The 17,195-nt window shown below is 49.6% G+C and overlaps 30 non-coding genes across 30 annotated transcripts; all 30 read left to right on the top strand.

The window, feature by feature from the left end:
- The first annotated feature begins 2,630 nt into the window (after positions 1-2,630).
- Trnas-cga (transfer RNA serine (anticodon CGA)) lies at positions 2,631-2,712 on the top strand. The gene has a single exon. It is a non-coding gene; the product is annotated as a tRNA-Ser (tRNA).
- A 742-nt stretch (positions 2,713-3,454) lies between these two features.
- Positions 3,455-3,536, top strand: Trnas-aga (transfer RNA serine (anticodon AGA)). The gene has a single exon. It is a non-coding gene; the product is annotated as a tRNA-Ser (tRNA).
- Positions 3,537-3,889: 353 nt separating this feature from the next.
- On the top strand, positions 3,890-3,962 carry Trnak-uuu (transfer RNA lysine (anticodon UUU)). Its single transcript has one exon. It is a non-coding gene; the product is annotated as a tRNA-Lys (tRNA).
- A 138-nt stretch (positions 3,963-4,100) lies between these two features.
- Positions 4,101-4,182, top strand: Trnas-cga (transfer RNA serine (anticodon CGA)). The gene has a single exon. It is a non-coding gene; the product is annotated as a tRNA-Ser (tRNA).
- Positions 4,183-4,924: 742 nt separating this feature from the next.
- On the top strand, positions 4,925-5,006 carry Trnas-aga (transfer RNA serine (anticodon AGA)). Its single transcript has one exon. It is a non-coding gene; the product is annotated as a tRNA-Ser (tRNA).
- A 353-nt stretch (positions 5,007-5,359) lies between these two features.
- On the top strand, positions 5,360-5,432 carry Trnak-uuu (transfer RNA lysine (anticodon UUU)). The gene has a single exon. It is a non-coding gene; the product is annotated as a tRNA-Lys (tRNA).
- Positions 5,433-5,570: 138 nt separating this feature from the next.
- Trnas-cga (transfer RNA serine (anticodon CGA)) lies at positions 5,571-5,652 on the top strand. Its single transcript has one exon. It is a non-coding gene; the product is annotated as a tRNA-Ser (tRNA).
- A 742-nt stretch (positions 5,653-6,394) lies between these two features.
- On the top strand, positions 6,395-6,476 carry Trnas-aga (transfer RNA serine (anticodon AGA)). The gene has a single exon. It is a non-coding gene; the product is annotated as a tRNA-Ser (tRNA).
- A 353-nt stretch (positions 6,477-6,829) lies between these two features.
- Trnak-uuu (transfer RNA lysine (anticodon UUU)) lies at positions 6,830-6,902 on the top strand. The gene has a single exon. It is a non-coding gene; the product is annotated as a tRNA-Lys (tRNA).
- Positions 6,903-7,040: 138 nt separating this feature from the next.
- On the top strand, positions 7,041-7,122 carry Trnas-cga (transfer RNA serine (anticodon CGA)). The gene has a single exon. It is a non-coding gene; the product is annotated as a tRNA-Ser (tRNA).
- Positions 7,123-7,864: 742 nt separating this feature from the next.
- On the top strand, positions 7,865-7,946 carry Trnas-aga (transfer RNA serine (anticodon AGA)). The gene has a single exon. It is a non-coding gene; the product is annotated as a tRNA-Ser (tRNA).
- A 353-nt stretch (positions 7,947-8,299) lies between these two features.
- On the top strand, positions 8,300-8,372 carry Trnak-uuu (transfer RNA lysine (anticodon UUU)). Its single transcript has one exon. It is a non-coding gene; the product is annotated as a tRNA-Lys (tRNA).
- Positions 8,373-8,510: 138 nt separating this feature from the next.
- On the top strand, positions 8,511-8,592 carry Trnas-cga (transfer RNA serine (anticodon CGA)). Its single transcript has one exon. It is a non-coding gene; the product is annotated as a tRNA-Ser (tRNA).
- A 742-nt stretch (positions 8,593-9,334) lies between these two features.
- On the top strand, positions 9,335-9,416 carry Trnas-aga (transfer RNA serine (anticodon AGA)). Its single transcript has one exon. It is a non-coding gene; the product is annotated as a tRNA-Ser (tRNA).
- Positions 9,417-9,769: 353 nt separating this feature from the next.
- On the top strand, positions 9,770-9,842 carry Trnak-uuu (transfer RNA lysine (anticodon UUU)). Its single transcript has one exon. It is a non-coding gene; the product is annotated as a tRNA-Lys (tRNA).
- A 138-nt stretch (positions 9,843-9,980) lies between these two features.
- Positions 9,981-10,062, top strand: Trnas-cga (transfer RNA serine (anticodon CGA)). The gene has a single exon. It is a non-coding gene; the product is annotated as a tRNA-Ser (tRNA).
- Positions 10,063-10,804: 742 nt separating this feature from the next.
- Trnas-aga (transfer RNA serine (anticodon AGA)) lies at positions 10,805-10,886 on the top strand. The gene has a single exon. It is a non-coding gene; the product is annotated as a tRNA-Ser (tRNA).
- Positions 10,887-11,239: 353 nt separating this feature from the next.
- On the top strand, positions 11,240-11,312 carry Trnak-uuu (transfer RNA lysine (anticodon UUU)). Its single transcript has one exon. It is a non-coding gene; the product is annotated as a tRNA-Lys (tRNA).
- A 138-nt stretch (positions 11,313-11,450) lies between these two features.
- On the top strand, positions 11,451-11,532 carry Trnas-cga (transfer RNA serine (anticodon CGA)). Its single transcript has one exon. It is a non-coding gene; the product is annotated as a tRNA-Ser (tRNA).
- Positions 11,533-12,274: 742 nt separating this feature from the next.
- On the top strand, positions 12,275-12,356 carry Trnas-aga (transfer RNA serine (anticodon AGA)). Its single transcript has one exon. It is a non-coding gene; the product is annotated as a tRNA-Ser (tRNA).
- A 353-nt stretch (positions 12,357-12,709) lies between these two features.
- Positions 12,710-12,782, top strand: Trnak-uuu (transfer RNA lysine (anticodon UUU)). Its single transcript has one exon. It is a non-coding gene; the product is annotated as a tRNA-Lys (tRNA).
- Positions 12,783-12,920: 138 nt separating this feature from the next.
- Positions 12,921-13,002, top strand: Trnas-cga (transfer RNA serine (anticodon CGA)). The gene has a single exon. It is a non-coding gene; the product is annotated as a tRNA-Ser (tRNA).
- A 742-nt stretch (positions 13,003-13,744) lies between these two features.
- Trnas-aga (transfer RNA serine (anticodon AGA)) lies at positions 13,745-13,826 on the top strand. The gene has a single exon. It is a non-coding gene; the product is annotated as a tRNA-Ser (tRNA).
- A 353-nt stretch (positions 13,827-14,179) lies between these two features.
- Positions 14,180-14,252, top strand: Trnak-uuu (transfer RNA lysine (anticodon UUU)). The gene has a single exon. It is a non-coding gene; the product is annotated as a tRNA-Lys (tRNA).
- A 138-nt stretch (positions 14,253-14,390) lies between these two features.
- Positions 14,391-14,472, top strand: Trnas-cga (transfer RNA serine (anticodon CGA)). The gene has a single exon. It is a non-coding gene; the product is annotated as a tRNA-Ser (tRNA).
- Positions 14,473-15,214: 742 nt separating this feature from the next.
- Trnas-aga (transfer RNA serine (anticodon AGA)) lies at positions 15,215-15,296 on the top strand. The gene has a single exon. It is a non-coding gene; the product is annotated as a tRNA-Ser (tRNA).
- A 353-nt stretch (positions 15,297-15,649) lies between these two features.
- On the top strand, positions 15,650-15,722 carry Trnak-uuu (transfer RNA lysine (anticodon UUU)). Its single transcript has one exon. It is a non-coding gene; the product is annotated as a tRNA-Lys (tRNA).
- Positions 15,723-15,860: 138 nt separating this feature from the next.
- Positions 15,861-15,942, top strand: Trnas-cga (transfer RNA serine (anticodon CGA)). Its single transcript has one exon. It is a non-coding gene; the product is annotated as a tRNA-Ser (tRNA).
- A 742-nt stretch (positions 15,943-16,684) lies between these two features.
- Trnas-aga (transfer RNA serine (anticodon AGA)) lies at positions 16,685-16,766 on the top strand. The gene has a single exon. It is a non-coding gene; the product is annotated as a tRNA-Ser (tRNA).
- Positions 16,767-17,119: 353 nt separating this feature from the next.
- Trnak-uuu (transfer RNA lysine (anticodon UUU)) lies at positions 17,120-17,192 on the top strand. The gene has a single exon. It is a non-coding gene; the product is annotated as a tRNA-Lys (tRNA).
- Positions 17,193-17,195: the final 3 nt, after the last annotated feature.

Genomic DNA, 17,195 nt, shown 5'->3' on the forward strand with positions numbered 1-17,195 from the left:
CAACAGACTCTCACAGTTGGCCAAAAAGATAGTAAGTCCATACCAGTCCTGTGTGCCTACCAAGAGCATTTTCAAAAGCATAGCTGAATATAGAGATATAATTGCAATCACTGCTGTGACCACCATAAAATGTGCTATCATGTTTATTGACTTCCAGAAAGCATTTGATCGTGTGGATCATAGATTCCTTAGTGCCACACTGAACAAAATAGGTTTTAATGAGCGAGTCGTAAGTGTGATCAGAAATGTTGCAACAGGCATCAGCGCTTGTATATCAGTTAACTGCCAGAGGACAAAGCATATTCAGATCAGGCGCGGCGTTCCTCAAGGAAGCCCCCTCTCCATGTTCCTATTCGTGCTTTCATTAGAACCTTTCCTCCGCAGTGTTCATGCCACTCTAACTGGCATCACATTATCTGGTCACCGAACAGTCATAAACGCCTATGCCGATGATGTCGGAGTCGTCCTGCGAAATCCCGACGACATTTTGAAATTGGAAACGTTAATTAAAAAGTACTGTAGAGTCTCCGGAGCAGGTGTCAACGCAAACAAAAGCAAACTCCTAAACCTGCGGGGTTTTCAACATACCACCTTAGCCTGGGCCACAATGGTCACCCAATGCAAAGCACTAGGAATAACACTGACACCTTGTCCGTTAAAAATGGCAGCTATCAATTGGAGAAATACGTCGGGACAACTTCTTGGAACAACAAGAGAAAACCTCCACCGTAACATGAACCAAGTTCAGAGGGTGATTTTCATTAACCACTGCATTCTCTCCAGGAGTTACTTTATAGCACAGATCTTCCCACTACCGAAAATGATTGGAAAAAAGATAATGTCTACCATTGCCAGCTATCTTTGGAGAGGGGATATATTCAGAGTCGACGCAAGAACTGCGACCTTAGATCCCAGGAATGGAGGTTTGGGGTTAGTTGACAACAGAAATAAGGCGTCTGCGCTTTTTATAAACAGGACCGCCACTATCCTTAGCGACCACGCTGATAGCATTACAACTAAATTATTTGAAGTTGTCAGGCCTGCCAGTTTACAGGCGCCGGTGAATGTGCAAACAATAAATAACCGGCTCCAGTACGTTCGTGTATATTTTGTGGAATTCAGCTATCTCGGCGGTGTCATCATCAACTCACGACGGATCACGGCCCGCGATATTCTGTGCCATCGAAAGAAAATGGAGGGGAGAAACAAATTGGAAAGTAAATACCCACACACTGATTGGGACGCCATATGGAAAAATATTAATATGCGTGGTCTACCATCGGACGTCAAGTCAGCGTGGTATAAAACAGTGAATGAGACCGTAAGCACCAATGAAAGGTTACATGCAATCGGCGTTAGCGACACGAACCTATGTCTCAAATGTAAATTGATCGACACGTTAGTGCACAGATTCACGTGCGGTGGCAATCTACAACTCTGTAATTGGATTAGGGAACAACTGGCTTTTCTTACGAGATCTTCGGTGGAAAATTTTCCCCCTGTTACATTCCTCAGGCCTCAGACTTGCTATTTTCCAGCAGCAAAAAACAACTCGGTCCATTGGTTAATGGGACACTATGTGAATTACGTAATTAATCACCTGGGAAATGACAATTCCACTGATTTTTACATGTACTTGAAGTGTGCTTTTTATACCGCCCTGAAATATAAAGACCACAAGAAAAACTACGGCAATATGCTTAAAATTGTATTCGAGCGACTGGGCATTGGTTGACAAGCCAACGAGATAAACAAAAATCGTTTATTTAAGCGAAACGACGCTTAAACAAAAACAATTGGGGAGAAGTACAATTTTACAGTTTCATATTACAATCACTTATCCTCTGCTGGCAAAGAAGGCTATTTTGTTTATTGCACAGAAGAAGCCGAAGCCGAAAGCCAGTATCGCAGGGTTAAAGATAAATTGTTTTCTTATACATTCATTTTATGACTGAGAAGGAAGTCTCATTTGTTTCCATGGAAGGGAACATACTTTTTTATTATTATTATTAATCTCAAGAAGGAAAGGAGGCTATGGAATTAGTGCCTTAACATAAAATTCCTTCTTCACATTCCATGAAGATTTTTCTTTTACAATAAAAAAATAACAAACAAACAAAAATAATAATAATAACAATAAAAAAACTAAACAGAAATTAAAAAAAAATAATATACAGGTTCAGGGTCCACTACTTCCTACAACTTTATTATATATTACAAAGAAGTATGCTAGGTTGCCGAGAAGCAGTGGATGAGGAAAAAAAAAAAAAAAAAAAAAAAAAAAAAAAAAAAAAAAAAAAAAAAGCACTAAAGCTATAACCTTCAATCTCTAATGCCTCGGCATGACATAAATTTTTTGTTTCAAATGAAGCATCTTTTGGTTCAGGATTTCGAAGGCAAAACAGCATATATCTACGTATCCACAAGATGTAAAATTTCTTATTCAAAACTATGATAAAGACACGCCTCAGCAACAGGACTGGGTGGAGACATCGCGGCCAGGCCTCGAGATTTTGACCCCTGCCCGCTTTGCCTCCGCCTGCCTCATGCTGCCATAAAATAAAAAAAAAAATAAAAAAAAAAAAAAAAACGGCAGCAGGTGCACGTGTCGGGAGAATCTTGTGCTAGCGGCAGTCGTGGCCGAGTGGTTAAGGCGTCTGACTCGAAATCAGATTCCCTCTGGGAGCGTAGGTTCGAATACTACCGGCTGTGTGCGATTTTGCGTACAAACGAGCAGAAAGTTTCGCGCACATGTGACATGCATGGGTGAATGCCAATGCAAACCAGTGCCACCTCTCTCAGCAAGACGAAGATTTATGTTTAAAGATACTAAATTTCGCGGCGGGCTCTGCTTCCTATGGCTATCGGTTCATCTCGCACGGAAGCTAGTAATGCAGAAATCCGTCGCAGGCCCACGAGCGCACCGCCGTCATTTCCTCGCGCAGTCGCCGTGTTCGTGAGTACGCACATGTACTTGAAAGTGTTGGACAGAGCGAGCATTCATTTCTTTTTAAGTATCGCAATTGAGTCATTTGAGTGCGGCAAAAGCAGTGGTGCAGCGTGTCTTCTCGTAAGATCTCGCAGCTGCTTGGAAGTATGTCCATCGTTTAAGACGACAGAAAACTAGCGTCAGCGGTGCGTCAGTGGGAAGTCGGTGAAGTCGCCATTGGAGCCCCAAGCCAGTAATTACGACACGCAAATCACTCGCACACATTGCAGCTGTACCACCATGCTTGGCAGAGGGACAGGATAGCTGAGTCAAGCAGAGCGCTAGACCGACAACCGAAAGGTCCCGGGTTTAAGCCCCTGTCCAGGCGAAAATTAATACACTGTCGTAACGGCTACTGTGCTGGCCACGGAAGCACTACAGAAACGAGTGAGGCCATGGCGTTTTCTGCCGCCAGGTTGCTTTAAAAGGAGCAGTTTCACTTGTAGAGAGACGCTGCTGCGACGGGCAGTCGTGGCCGAGTGGTTAAGGCGTCTGACTAGAAATCAGATTCCCTCTGGGAGCGTAGGTTCGAGTCCTACCGACTGCGTTTCGTTTTTGTGTCAAGACGCGAAGAGCGTCTCCAACGGAACCGTGAAATGGGCAAACACGTGGGAAACATTGCATTCGAGACGCTTGTGAATTTTCCAGTTGGCAAGTGAGTGTCGACAAAACACGAAGCTCCTCTGCTTCAACGTATGAGACGTAAAAGCTGCTGCAATTTGATTTTCATCGTGTGTCAGCTTTCTTCGATAGACAGTTACGAGCCCAGCGTGATGAGTTCGTAGAGAGCATTCAGAGGACGTTTAATTAGTAACAGCTCCATGCAATGATTGCCCAACAGTAAACGACATGAGGCAGTGTGTCCGTAGCATAGTGGGAAGTGACGTGGAGATAACATGAGCCCGGATAGCTCCGTCGGTAGAGCATTAGGCTTTTAACCTAAGGGTCCAGGGTTCAAGTCCCTGTCCGGGCGGAAATTTTAATACTTTGGTAGCGGCTCGCCTACAAGCGGTGAAAGCACTACGGAAAAAAATGCAGCTACGCCGTTCCCTGGCACTGCAGTGCTCTAAACGGCAGCAGGTGCACGTGTCGGGAGAATCTTGTGCTAGCGGCAGTCGTGGCCGAGTGGTTAAGGCGTCTGACTCGAAATCAGATTCCCTCTGGGAGCGTAGGTTCGAATCCTACCGGCTGCGTGCGATTTTGCGTACAAACGAGCAGAAAGTTTCGCGCACATGTGACATGCATGGGTGAATGCCAATGCAAACCAGTGCCACCTCTCTCAGCAAGACGAAGATTTATGTTTAAAGATACTAAATTTCGCGGCGGGCTCTGCTTCCTATGGCTATCGGTTCATCTCGCACGGAAGCTAGTAATGCAGAAATCCGTCGCAGGCCCACGAGCGCACCGCCGTCATTTCCTCGCGCAGTCGCCGTGTTCGTGAGTACGCACATGTACTTGAAAGTGTTGGACAGAGCGAGCATTCATTTCTTTTTAAGTATCGCAATTGAGTCATTTGAGTGCGGCAAAAGCAGTGGTGCAGCGTGTCTTCTCGTAAGATCTCGCAGCTGCTTGGAAGTATGTCCATCGTTTAAGACGACAGAAAACTAGCGTCAGCGGTGCGTCAGTGGGAAGTCGGTGAAGTCGCCATTGGAGCCCCAAGCCAGTAATTACGACACGCAAATCACTCGCACACATTGCAGCTGTACCACCATGCTTGGCAGAGGGACAGGATAGCTGAGTCAAGCAGAGCGCTAGACCGACAACCGAAAGGTCCCGGGTTTAAGCCCCTGTCCAGGCGAAAATTAATACACTGTCGTAACGGCTACTGTGCTGGCCACGGAAGCACTACAGAAACGAGTGAGGCCATGGCGTTTTCTGCCGCCAGGTTGCTTTAAAAGGAGCAGTTTCACTTGTAGAGAGACGCTGCTGCGACGGGCAGTCGTGGCCGAGTGGTTAAGGCGTCTGACTAGAAATCAGATTCCCTCTGGGAGCGTAGGTTCGAGTCCTACCGACTGCGTTTCGTTTTTGTGTCAAGACGCGAAGAGCGTCTCCAACGGAACCGTGAAATGGGCAAACACGTGGGAAACATTGCATTCGAGACGCTTGTGAATTTTCCAGTTGGCAAGTGAGTGTCGACAAAACACGAAGCTCCTCTGCTTCAACGTATGAGACGTAAAAGCTGCTGCAATTTGATTTTCATCGTGTGTCAGCTTTCTTCGATAGACAGTTACGAGCCCAGCGTGTTGAGTTCGTAGAGAGCATTCAGAGGACGTTTAATTAGTAACAGCTCCATGCAATGATTGCCCAACAGTAAACGACATGAGGCAGTGTGTCCGTAGCATAGTGGGAAGTGACACGGAGATAACATGAGCCCGGATAGCTCAGTCGGTAGAGCATTAGGCTTTTAACCTAAGGGTCCAGGGTTCAAGTCCCTGTCCGGGCGGAAATTTTAATACTTTGGTAGCGGCTCGCCTACAAGCGGTGAAAGCACTACGGAAAAAAATGCAGCTACGCCGTTCCCTGGCACTGCAGTGCTCTAAACGGCAGCAGGTGCACGTGTCGGGAGAATCTTGTGCTAGCGGCAGTCGTGGCCGAGTGGTTAAGGCGTCTGACTCGAAATCAGATTCCCTCTGGGAGCGTAGGTTCGAATACTACTGGCTGTGTGCGATTTTGCGTACAAACGAGCAGAAAGTTTCGCGCACATGTGACATGCATGGGTGAATGCCAATGCAAACCAGTGCCACCTCTCTCAGCAAGACGAAGATTTATGTTTAAAGATACGAAATTTCGCGGCGGGCTCTGCTTCCTATGGCTATCGGTTCATCTCGCACGGAAGCTAGTAATGCAGAAATCCGTCGCAGGCCCACGAGCGCACCGCCGTCATTTCCTCGCGCAGTCGCCGTGTTCGTGAGTACGCACATGTACTTGAAAGTGTTGGACAGAGCGAGCATTCATTTCTTTTTAAGTATCGCAATTGAGTCATTTGAGTGCGGCAAAAGCAGTGGTGCAGCGTGTCTTCTCGTAAGATCTCGCAGCTGCTTGGAAGTATGTCCATCGTTTAAGACGACAGAAAACTAGCGTCAGCGGTGCGTCAGTGGGAAGTCGGTGAAGTCGCCATTGGAGCCCCAAGCCAGTAATTACGACACGCAAATCACTCGCACACATTGCAGCTGTACCACCATGCTTGGCAGAGGGACAGGATAGCTGAGTCAAGCAGAGCGCTAGACCGACAACCGAAAGGTCCCGGGTTTAAGCCCCTGTCCAGGCGAAAATTAATACACTGTCGTAACGGCTACTGTGCTGGCCACGGAAGCACTACAGAAACGAGTGAGGCCATGGCGTTTTCTGCCGCCAGGTTGCTTTAAAAGGAGCAGTTTCACTTGTAGAGAGACGCTGCTGCGACGGGCAGTCGTGGCCGAGTGGTTAAGGCGTCTGACTAGAAATCAGATTCCCTCTGGGAGCGTAGGTTCGAGTCCTACCGACTGCGTTTCGTTTTTGTGTCAAGACGCGAAGAGCGTCTCCAACGGAACCGTGAAATGGGCAAACACGTGGGAAACATTGCATTCGAGACGCTTGTGAATTTTCCAGTTGGCAAGTGAGTGTCGACAAAACACGAAGCTCCTCTGCTTCAACGTATGAGACGTAAAAGCTGCTGCAATTTGATTTTCATCGTGTGTCAGCTTTCTTCGATAGACAGTTACGAGCCCAGCGTGATGAGTTCGTAGAGAGCATTCAGAGGACGTTTAATTAGTAACAGCTCCATGCAATGATTGCCCAACAGTAAACGACATGAGGCAGTGTGTCCGTAGCATAGTGGGAAGTGACGTGGAGATAACATGAGCCCGGATAGCTCCGTCGGTAGAGCATTAGGCTTTTAACCTAAGGGTCCAGGGTTCAAGTCCCTGTCCGGGCGGAAATTTTAATACTTTGGTAGCGGCTCGCCTACAAGCGGTGAAAGCACTACGGAAAAAAATGCAGCTACGCCGTTCCCTGGCACTGCAGTGCTCTAAACGGCAGCAGGTGCACGTGTCGGGAGAATCTTGTGCTAGCGGCAGTCGTGGCCGAGTGGTTAAGGCGTCTGACTCGAAATCAGATTCCCTCTGGGAGCGTAGGTTCGAATCCTACCGGCTGCGTGCGATTTTGCGTACAAACGAGCAGAAAGTTTTGCGCACATGTGACATGCATGGGTGAATGCCAATGCAAACCAGTGCCACCTCTCTCAGCAAGACGAAGATTTATGTTTAAAGATACTAAATTTCGCGGCGGGCTCTGCTTCCTATGGCTATCGGTTCATCTCGCACGGAAGCTAGTAATGCAGAAATCCGTCGCAGGCCCACGAGCGCACCGCCGTCATTTCCTCGCGCAGTCGCCGTGTTCGTGAGTACGCACATGTACTTGAAAGTGTTGGACAGAGCGAGCATTCATTTCTTTTTAAGTATCGCAATTGAGTCATTTGAGTGCGGCAAAAGCAGTGGTGCAGCGTGTCTTCTCGTAAGATCTCGCAGCTGCTTGGAAGTATGTCCATCGTTTAAGACGACAGAAAACTAGCGTCAGCGGTGCGTCAGTGGGAAGTCGGTGAAGTCGCCATTGGAGCCCCAAGCCAGTAATTACGACACGCAAATCACTCGCACACATTGCAGCTGTACCACCATGCTTGGCAGAGGGACAGGATAGCTGAGTCAAGCAGAGCGCTAGACCGACAACCGAAAGGTCCCGGGTTTAAGCCCCTGTCCAGGCGAAAATTAATACACTGTCGTAACGGCTACTGTGCTGGCCACGGAAGCACTACAGAAACGAGTGAGGCCATGGCGTTTTCTGCCGCCAGGTTGCTTTAAAAGGAGCAGTTTCACTTGTAGAGAGACGCTGCTGCGACGGGCAGTCGTGGCCGAGTGGTTAAGGCGTCTGACTAGAAATCAGATTCCCTCTGGGAGCGTAGGTTCGATTCCTACCGACTGCGTTTCGTTTTTGTGTCAAGACGCGAAGAGCGTCTCCAACGGAACCGTGAAATGGGCAAACACGTGGGAAACATTGCATTCGAGACGCTTGTGAATTTTCCAGTTGGCAAGTGAGTGTCGACAAAACACGAAGCTCCTCTGCTTCAACGTATGAGACGTAAAAGCTGCTGCAATTTGATTTTCATCGTGTGTCAGCTTTCTTCGATAGACAGTTACGAGCCCAGCGTGATGAGTTCGTAGAGAGCATTCAGAGGACGTTTAATTAGTAACAGCTCCATGCAATGATTGCCCAACAGTAAACGACATGAGGCAGTGTGTCCGTAGCATAGTGGGAAGTGACGTGGAGATAACATGAGCCCGGATAGCTCCGTCGGTAGAGCATTAGGCTTTTAACCTAAGGGTCCAGGGTTCAAGTCCCTGTCCGGGCGGAAATTTTAATACTTTGGTAGCGGCTCGCCTACAAGCGGTGAAAGCACTACGGAAAAAAATGCAGCTACGCCGTTCCCTGGCACTGCAGTGCTCTAAACGGCAGCAGGTGCACGTGTCGGGAGAATCTTGTGCTAGCGGCAGTCGTGGCCGAGTGGTTAAGGCGTCTGACTCGAAATCAGATTCCCTCTGGGAGCGTAGGTTCGAATCCTACCGGCTGCGTGCGATTTTGCGTACAAATGAGCAGAAAGTTTCGCGCACATGTGACATGCATGGGTGAATGCCAATGCAAACCAGTGCCACCTCTCTCAGCAAGACGAAGATTTATGTTTAAAGATACTAAATTTCGCGGCGGGCTCTGCTTCCTATGGCTATCGGTTCATCTCGCACGGAAGCTAGTAATGCAGAAATCCGTCGCAGGCCCACGAGCGCACCGCCGTCATTTCCTCGCGCAGTCGCCGTGTTCGTGAGTACGCACATGTACTTGAAAGTGTTGGACAGAGCGAGCATTCATTTCTTTTTAAGTATCGCAATTGAGTCATTTGAGTGCGGCAAAAGCAGTGGTGCAGCGTGTCTTCTCGTAAGATCTCGCAGCTGCTTGGAAGTATGTCCATCGTTTAAGACGACAGAAAACTAGCGTCAGCGGTGCGTCAGTGGGAAGTCGGTGAAGTCGCCATTGGAGCCCCAAGCCAGTAATTACGACAAGCAAATCACTCGCACACATTGCAGCTGTACCACCATGCTTGGCAGAGGGACAGGATAGCTGAGTCAAGCAGAGCGCTAGACCGACAACCGAAAGGTCCCGGGTTTAAGCCCCTGTCCAGGCGAAAATTAATACACTGTCGTAACGGCTACTGTGCTGGCCACGGAAGCACTACAGAAACGAGTGAGGCCATGGCGTTTTCTGCCGCCAGGTTGCTTTAAAAGGAGCAGTTTCACTTGTAGAGAGACGCTGCTGCGACGGGCAGTCGTGGCCGAGTGGTTAAGGCGTCTGACTAGAAATCAGATTCCCTCTGGGAGCGTAGGTTCGAGTCCTACCGACTGCGTTTCGTTTTTGTGTCAAGACGCGAAGAGCGTCTCCAACGGAACCGTGAAATGGGCAAACACGTGGGAAACATTGCATTCGAGACGCTTGTGAATTTTCCAGTTGGCAAGTGAGTGTCGACAAAACACGAAGCTCCTCTGCTTCAACGTATGAGACGTAAAAGCTGCTGCAATTTGATTTTCATCGTGTGTCAGCTTTCTTCGATAGACAGTTACGAGCCCAGCGTGATGAGTTCGTAGAGAGCATTCAGAGGACGTTTAATTAGTAACAGCTCCATGCAATGATTGCCCAACAGTAAACGACATGAGGCAGTGTGTCCGTAGCATAGTGGGAAGTGACACGGAGATAACATGAGCCCGGATAGCTCAGTCGGTAGAGCATTAGGCTTTTAACCTAAGGGTCCAGGGTTCAAGTCCCTGTCCGGGCGGAAATTTTAATACTTTGGTAGCGGCTCGCCTACAAGCGGTGAAAGCACTACGGAAAAAAATGCAGCTACGCCGTTCCCTGGCACTGCAGTGCTCTAAACGGCAGCAGGTGCACGTGTCGGGAGAATCTTGTGCTAGCGGCAGTCGTGGCCGAGTGGTTAAGGCGTCTGACTCGAAATCAGATTCCCTCTGGGAGCGTAGGTTCGAATCCTACCGGCTGCGTGCGATTTTGCGTACAAATGAGCAGAAAGTTTCGCGCACATGTGACATGCATGGGTGAATGCCAATGCAAACCAGTGCCACCTCTCTCAGCAAGACGAAGATTTATGTTTAAAGATACTAAATTTCGCGGCGGGCTCTGCTTCCTATGGCTATCGGTTCATCTCGCACGGAAGCTAGTAATGCAGAAATCCGTCGCAGGCCCACGAGCGCACCGCCGTCATTTCCTCGCGCAGTCGCCGTGTTCGTGAGTACGCACATGTACTTGAAAGTGTTGGACAGAGCGAGCATTCATTTCTTTTTAAGTATCGCAATTGAGTCATTTGAGTGCGGCAAAAGCAGTGGTGCAGCGTGTCTTCTCGTAAGATCTCGCAGCTGCTTGGAAGTATGTCCATCGTTTAAGACGACAGAAAACTAGCGTCAGCGGTGCGTCAGTGGGAAGTCGGTGAAGTCGCCATTGGAGCCCCAAGCCAGTAATTACGACACGCAAATCACTCGCACACATTGCAGCTGTACCACCATGCTTGGCAGAGGGACAGGATAGCTGAGTCAAGCAGAGCGCTAGACCGACAACCGAAAGGTCCCGGGTTTAAGCCCCTGTCCAGGCGAAAATTAATACACTGTCGTAACGGCTACTGTGCTGGCCACGGAAGCACTACAGAAACGAGTGAGGCCATGGCGTTTTCTGCCGCCAGGTTGCTTTAAAAGGAGCAGTTTCACTTGTAGAGAGACGCTGCTGCGACGGGCAGTCGTGGCCGAGTGGTTAAGGCGTCTGACTAGAAATCAGATTCCCTCTGGGAGCGTAGGTTCGAGTCCTACCGACTGCGTTTCGTTTTTGTGTCAAGACGCGAAGAGCGTCTCCAACGGAACCGTGAAATGGGCAAACACGTGGGAAACATTGCATTCGAGACGCTTGTGAATTTTCCAGTTGGCAAGTGAGTGTCGACAAAACACGAAGCTCCTCTGCTTCAACGTATGAGACGTAAAAGCTGCTGCAATTTGATTTTCATCGTGTGTCAGCTTTCTTCGATAGACAGTTACGAGCCCAGCGTGATGAGTTCGTAGAGAGCATTCAGAGGACGTTTAATTAGTAACAGCTCCATGCAATGATTGCCCAACAGTAAACGACATGAGGCAGTGTGTCCGTAGCATAGTGGGAAGTGACACGGAGATAACATGAGCCCGGATAGCTCAGTCGGTAGAGCATTAGGCTTTTAACCTAAGGGTCCAGGGTTCAAGTCCCTGTCCGGGCGGAAATTTTAATACTTTGGTAGCGGCTCGCCTACAAGCGGTGAAAGCACTACGGAAAAAAATGCAGCTACGCCGTTCCCTGGCACTGCAGTGCTCTAAACGGCAGCAGGTGCACGTGTCGGGAGAATCTTGTGCTAGTGGCAGTCGTGGCCGAGTGGTTAAGGCGTCTGACTCGAAATCAGATTCCCTCTGGGAGCGTAGGTTCGAATACTACTGGCTGTGTGCGATTTTGCGTACAAACGAGCAGAAAGTTTCGCGCACATGTGACATGCATGGGTGAATGCCAATGCAAACCAGTGCCACCTCTCTCAGCAAGACGAAGATTTATGTTTAAAGATACTAAATTTCGCGGCGGGCTCTGCTTCCTATGGCTATCGGTTCATCTCGCACGGAAGCTAGTAATGCAGAAATCCGTCGCAGGCCCACGAGCGCACCGCCGTCATTTCCTCGCGCAGTCGCCGTGTTCGTGAGTACGCACATGTACTTGAAAGTGTTGGACAGAGCGAGCATTCATTTCTTTTTAAGTATCGCAATTGAGTCATTTGAGTGCGGCAAAAGCAGTGGTGCAGCGTGTCTTCTCGTAAGATCTCGCAGCTGCTTGGAAGTATGTCCATCGTTTAAGACGACAGAAAACTAGCGTCAGCGGTGCGTCAGTGGGAAGTCGGTGAAGTCGCCATTGGAGCCCCAAGCCAGTAATTACGACACGCAAATCACTCGCACACATTGCAGCTGTACCACCATGCTTGGCAGAGGGACAGGATAGCTGAGTCAAGCAGAGCGCTAGACCGACAACCGAAAGGTCCCGGGTTTAAGCCCCTGTCCAGGCGAAAATTAATACACTGTCGTAACGGCTACTGTGCTGGCCACGGAAGCACTACAGAAACGAGTGAGGCCATGGCGTTTTCTGCCGCCAGGTTGCTTTAAAAGGAGCAGTTTCACTTGTAGAGAGACGCTGCTGCGACGGGCAGTCGTGGCCGAGTGGTTAAGGCGTCTGACTAGAAATCAGATTCCCTCTGGGAGCGTAGGTTCGAGTCCTACCGACTGCGTTTCGTTTTTGTGTCAAGACGCGAAGAGCGTCTCCAACGGAACCGTGAAATGGGCAAACACGTGGGAAACATTGCATTCGAGACGCTTGTGAATTTTCCAGTTGGCAAGTGAGTGTCGACAAAACACGAAGCTCCTCTGCTTCAACGTATGAGACGTAAAAGCTGCTGCAATTTGATTTTCATCGTGTGTCAGCTTTCTTCGATAGACAGTTACGAGCCCAGCGTGATGAGTTCGTAGAGAGCATTCAGAGGGCGTTTAATTAGTAACAGCTCCATGCAATGATTGCCCAACAGTAAACGACATGAGGCAGTGTGTCCGTAGCATAGTGGGAAGTGACGTGGAGATAACATGAGCCCGGATAGCTCCGTCGGTAGAGCATTAGGCTTTTAACCTAAGGGTCCAGGGTTCAAGTCCCTGTCCGGGCGGAAATTTTAATACTTTGGTAGCGGCTCGCCTACAAGCGGTGAAAGCACTACGGAAAAAAATGCAGCTACGCCGTTCCCTGGCACTGCAGTGCTCTAAACGGCAGCAGGTGCACGTGTCGGGAGAATCTTGTGCTAGCGGCAGTCGTGGCCGAGTGGTTAAGGCGTCTGACTCGAAATCAGATTCCCTCTGGGAGCGTAGGTTCGAATCCTACCGGCTGCGTGCGATTTTGCGTACAAACGAGCAGAAAGTTTCGCGCACATGTGACATGCATGGGTGAATGCCAATGCAAACCAGTGCCACCTCTCTCAGCAAGACGAAGATTTATGTTTAAAGATACTAAATTTCGCGGCGGGCTCTGCTTCCTATGGCTATCGGTTCATCTCGCACGGAAGCTAGTAATGCAGAAATCCGTCGCAGGCCCACGAGCGCACCGCCGTCATTTCCTCGCGCAGTCGCCGTGTTCGTGAGTACGCACATGTACTTGAAAGTGTTGGACAGAGCGAGCATTCATTTCTTTTTAAGTATCGCAATTGAGTCATTTGAGTGCGGCAAAAGCAGTGGTGCAGCGTGTCTTCTCGTAAGATCTCGCAGCTGCTTGGAAGTATGTCCATCGTTTAAGACGACAGAAAACTAGCGTCAGCGGTGCGTCAGTGGGAAGTCGGTGAAGTCGCCATTGGAGCCCCAAGCCAGTAATTACGACACGCAAATCACTCGCACACATTGCAGCTGTACCACCATGCTTGGCAGAGGGACAGGATAGCTGAGTCAAGCAGAGCGCTAGACCGACAACCGAAAGGTCCCGGGTTTAAGCCCCTGTCCAGGCGAAAATTAATACACTGTCGTAACGGCTACTGTGCTGGCCACGGAAGCACTACAGAAACGAGTGAGGCCATGGCGTTTTCTGCCGCCAGGTTGCTTTAAAAGGAGCAGTTTCACTTGTAGAGAGACGCTGCTGCGACGGGCAGTCGTGGCCGAGTGGTTAAGGCGTCTGACTAGAAATCAGATTCCCTCTGGGAGCGTAGGTTCGAGTCCTACCGACTGCGTTTCGTTTTTGTGTCAAGACGCGAAGAGCGTCTCCAACGGAACCGTGAAATGGGCAAACACGTGGGAAACATTGCATTCGAGACGCTTGTGAATTTTCCAGTTGGCAAGTGAGTGTCGACAAAACACGAAGCTCCTCTGCTTCAACGTATGAGACGTAAAAGCTGCTGCAATTTGATTTTCATCGTGTGTCAGCTTTCTTCGATAGACAGTTACGAGCCCAGCGTGATGAGTTCGTAGAGAGCATTCAGAGGACGTTTAATTAGTAACAGCTCCATGCAATGATTGCCCAACAGTAAACGACATGAGGCAGTGTGTCCGTAGCATAGTGGGAAGTGACGTGGAGATAACATGAGCCCGGATAGCTCCGTCGGTAGAGCATTAGGCTTTTAACCTAAGGGTCCAGGGTTCAAGTCCCTGTCCGGGCGGAAATTTTAATACTTTGGTAGCGGCTCGCCTACAAGCGGTGAAAGCACTACGGAAAAAAATGCAGCTACGCCGTTCCCTGGCACTGCAGTGCTCTAAACGGCAGCAGGTGCACGTGTCGGGAGAATCTTGTGCTAGCGGCAGTCGTGGCCGAGTGGTTAAGGCGTCTGACTCGAAATCAGATTCCCTCTGGGAGCGTAGGTTCGAATCCTACCGGCTGCGTGCGATTTTGCGTACAAACGAGCAGAAAGTTTCGCGCACATGTGACATGCATGGGTGAATGCCAATGCAAACCAGTGCCACCTCTCTCAGCAAGACGAAGATTTATGTTTAAAGATACTAAATTTCGCGGCGGGCTCTGCTTCCTATGGCTATCGGTTCATCTCGCACGGAAGCTAGTAATGCAGAAATCCGTCGCAGGCCCACGAGCGCACCGCCGTCATTTCCTCGCGCAGTCGCCGTGTTCGTGAGTACGCACATGTACTTGAAAGTGTTGGACAGAGCGAGCATTCATTTCTTTTTAAGTATCGCAATTGAGTCATTTGAGTGCGGCAAAAGCAGTGGTGCAGCGTGTCTTCTCGTAAGATCTCGCAGCTGCTTGGAAGTATGTCCATCGTTTAAGACGACAGAAAACTAGCGTCAGCGGTGCGTCAGTGGGAAGTCGGTGAAGTCGCCATTGGAGCCCCAAGCCAGTAATTACGACACGCAAATCACTCGCACACATTGCAGCTGTACCACCATGCTTGGCAGAGGGACAGGATAGCTGAGTCAAGCAGAGCGCTAGACCGACAACCGAAAGGTCCCGGGTTTAAGCCCCTGTCCAGGCGAAAATTAATACACTGTCGTAACGGCTACTGTGCTGGCCACGGAAGCACTACAGAAACGAGTGAGGCCATGGCGTTTTCTGCCGCCAGGTTGCTTTAAAAGGAGCAGTTTCACTTGTAGAGAGACGCTGCTGCGACGGGCAGTCGTGGCCGAGTGGTTAAGGCGTCTGACTAGAAATCAGATTCCCTCTGGGAGCGTAGGTTCGAGTCCTACCGACTGCGTTTCGTTTTTGTGTCAAGACGCGAAGAGCGTCTCCAACGGAACCGTGAAATGGGCAAACACGTGGGAAACATTGCATTCGAGACGCTTGTGAATTTTCCAGTTGGCAAGTGAGTGTCGACAAAACACGAAGCTCCTCTGCTTCAACGTATGAGACGTAAAAGCTGCTGCAATTTGATTTTCATCGTGTGTCAGCTTTCTTCGATAGACAGTTACGAGCCCAGCGTGATGAGTTCGTAGAGAGCATTCAGAGGACGTTTAATTAGTAACAGCTCCATGCAATGATTGCCCAACAGTAAACGACATGAGGCAGTGTGTCCGTAGCATAGTGGGAAGTGACGTGGAGATAACATGAGGCCGGATAGCTCAGTCGGTAGAGCATTAGGCTTTTAACCTAAGGGTCCAGGGTTCAAGTCCCTGTCCGGGCGGAAATTTTAATACTTTGGTAGCGGCTCGCCTACAAGCGGTGAAAGCACTACGGAAAAAAATGCAGCTACGCCGTTCCCTGGCACTGCAGTGCTCTAAACGGCAGCAGGTGCACGTGTCGGGAGAATCTTGTGCTAGCGGCAGTCGTGGCCGAGTGGTTAAGGCGTCTGACTCGAAATCAGATTCCCTCTGGGAGCGTAGGTTCGAATCCTACCGGCTGCGTGCGATTTTGCGTACAAACGAGCAGAAAGTTTCGCGCACATGTGACATGCATGGGTGAATGCCAATGCAAACCAGTGCCACCTCTCTCAGCAAGACGAAGATTTATGTTTAAAGATACTAAATTTCGCGGCGGGCTCTGCTTCCTATGGCTATCGGTTCATCTCGCACGGAAGCTAGTAATGCAGAAATCCGTCGCAGGCCCACGAGCGCACCGCCGTCATTTCCTCGCGCAGTCGCCGTGTTCGTGAGTACGCACATGTACTTGAAAGTGTTGGACAGAGCGAGCATTCATTTCTTTTTAAGTATCGCAATTGAGTCATTTGAGTGCGGCAAAAGCAGTGGTGCAGCGTGTCTTCTCGTAAGATCTCGCAGCTGCTTGGAAGTATGTCCATCGTTTAAGACGACAGAAAACTAGCGTCAGCGGTGCGTCAGTGGGAAGTCGGTGAAGTCGCCATTGGAGCCCCAAGCCAGTAATTACGACACGCAAATCACTCGCACACATTGCAGCTGTACCACCATGCTTGGCAGAGGGACAGGATAGCTGAGTCAAGCAGAGCGCTAGACCGACAACCGAAAGGTCCCGGGTTTAAGCCCCTGTCCAGGCGAAAATTAATACACTGTCGTAACGGCTACTGTGCTGGCCACGGAAGCACTACAGAAACGAGTGAGGCCATGGCGTTTTCTGCCGCCAGGTTGCTTTAAAAGGAGCAGTTTCACTTGTAGAGAGACGCTGCTGCGACGGGCAGTCGTGGCCGAGTGGTTAAGGCGTCTGACTAGAAATCAGATTCCCTCTGGGAGCGTAGGTTCGAGTCCTACCGACTGCGTTTCGTTTTTGTGTCAAGACGCGAAGAGCGTCTCCAACGGAACCGTGAAATGGGCAAACACGTGGGAAACATTGCATTCGAGACGCTTGTGAATTTTCCAGTTGGCAAGTGAGTGTCGACAAAACACGAAGCTCCTCTGCTTCAACGTATGAGACGTAAAAGCTGCTGCAATTTGATTTTCATCGTGTGTCAGCTTTCTTCGATAGACAGTTACGAGCCCAGCGTGATGAGTTCGTAGAGAGCATTCAGAGGACGTTTAATTAGTAACAGCTCCATGCAATGATTGCCCAACAGTAAACGACATGAGGCAGTGTGTCCGTAGCATAGTGGGAAGTGACGTGGAGATAACATGAGGCCGGATAGCTCAGTCGGTAGAGCATTAGGCTTTTAACCTAAGGGTCCAGGGTTCAAGTCCCTGTCCGGGCGGAA

The sequence above is a fragment of the Schistocerca gregaria genome, chromosome 3 (assembly GCF_023897955.1).
Source record: "Schistocerca gregaria isolate iqSchGreg1 chromosome 3, iqSchGreg1.2, whole genome shotgun sequence".
NCBI lineage: Eukaryota > Metazoa > Arthropoda > Insecta > Orthoptera > Acrididae > Schistocerca > Schistocerca gregaria.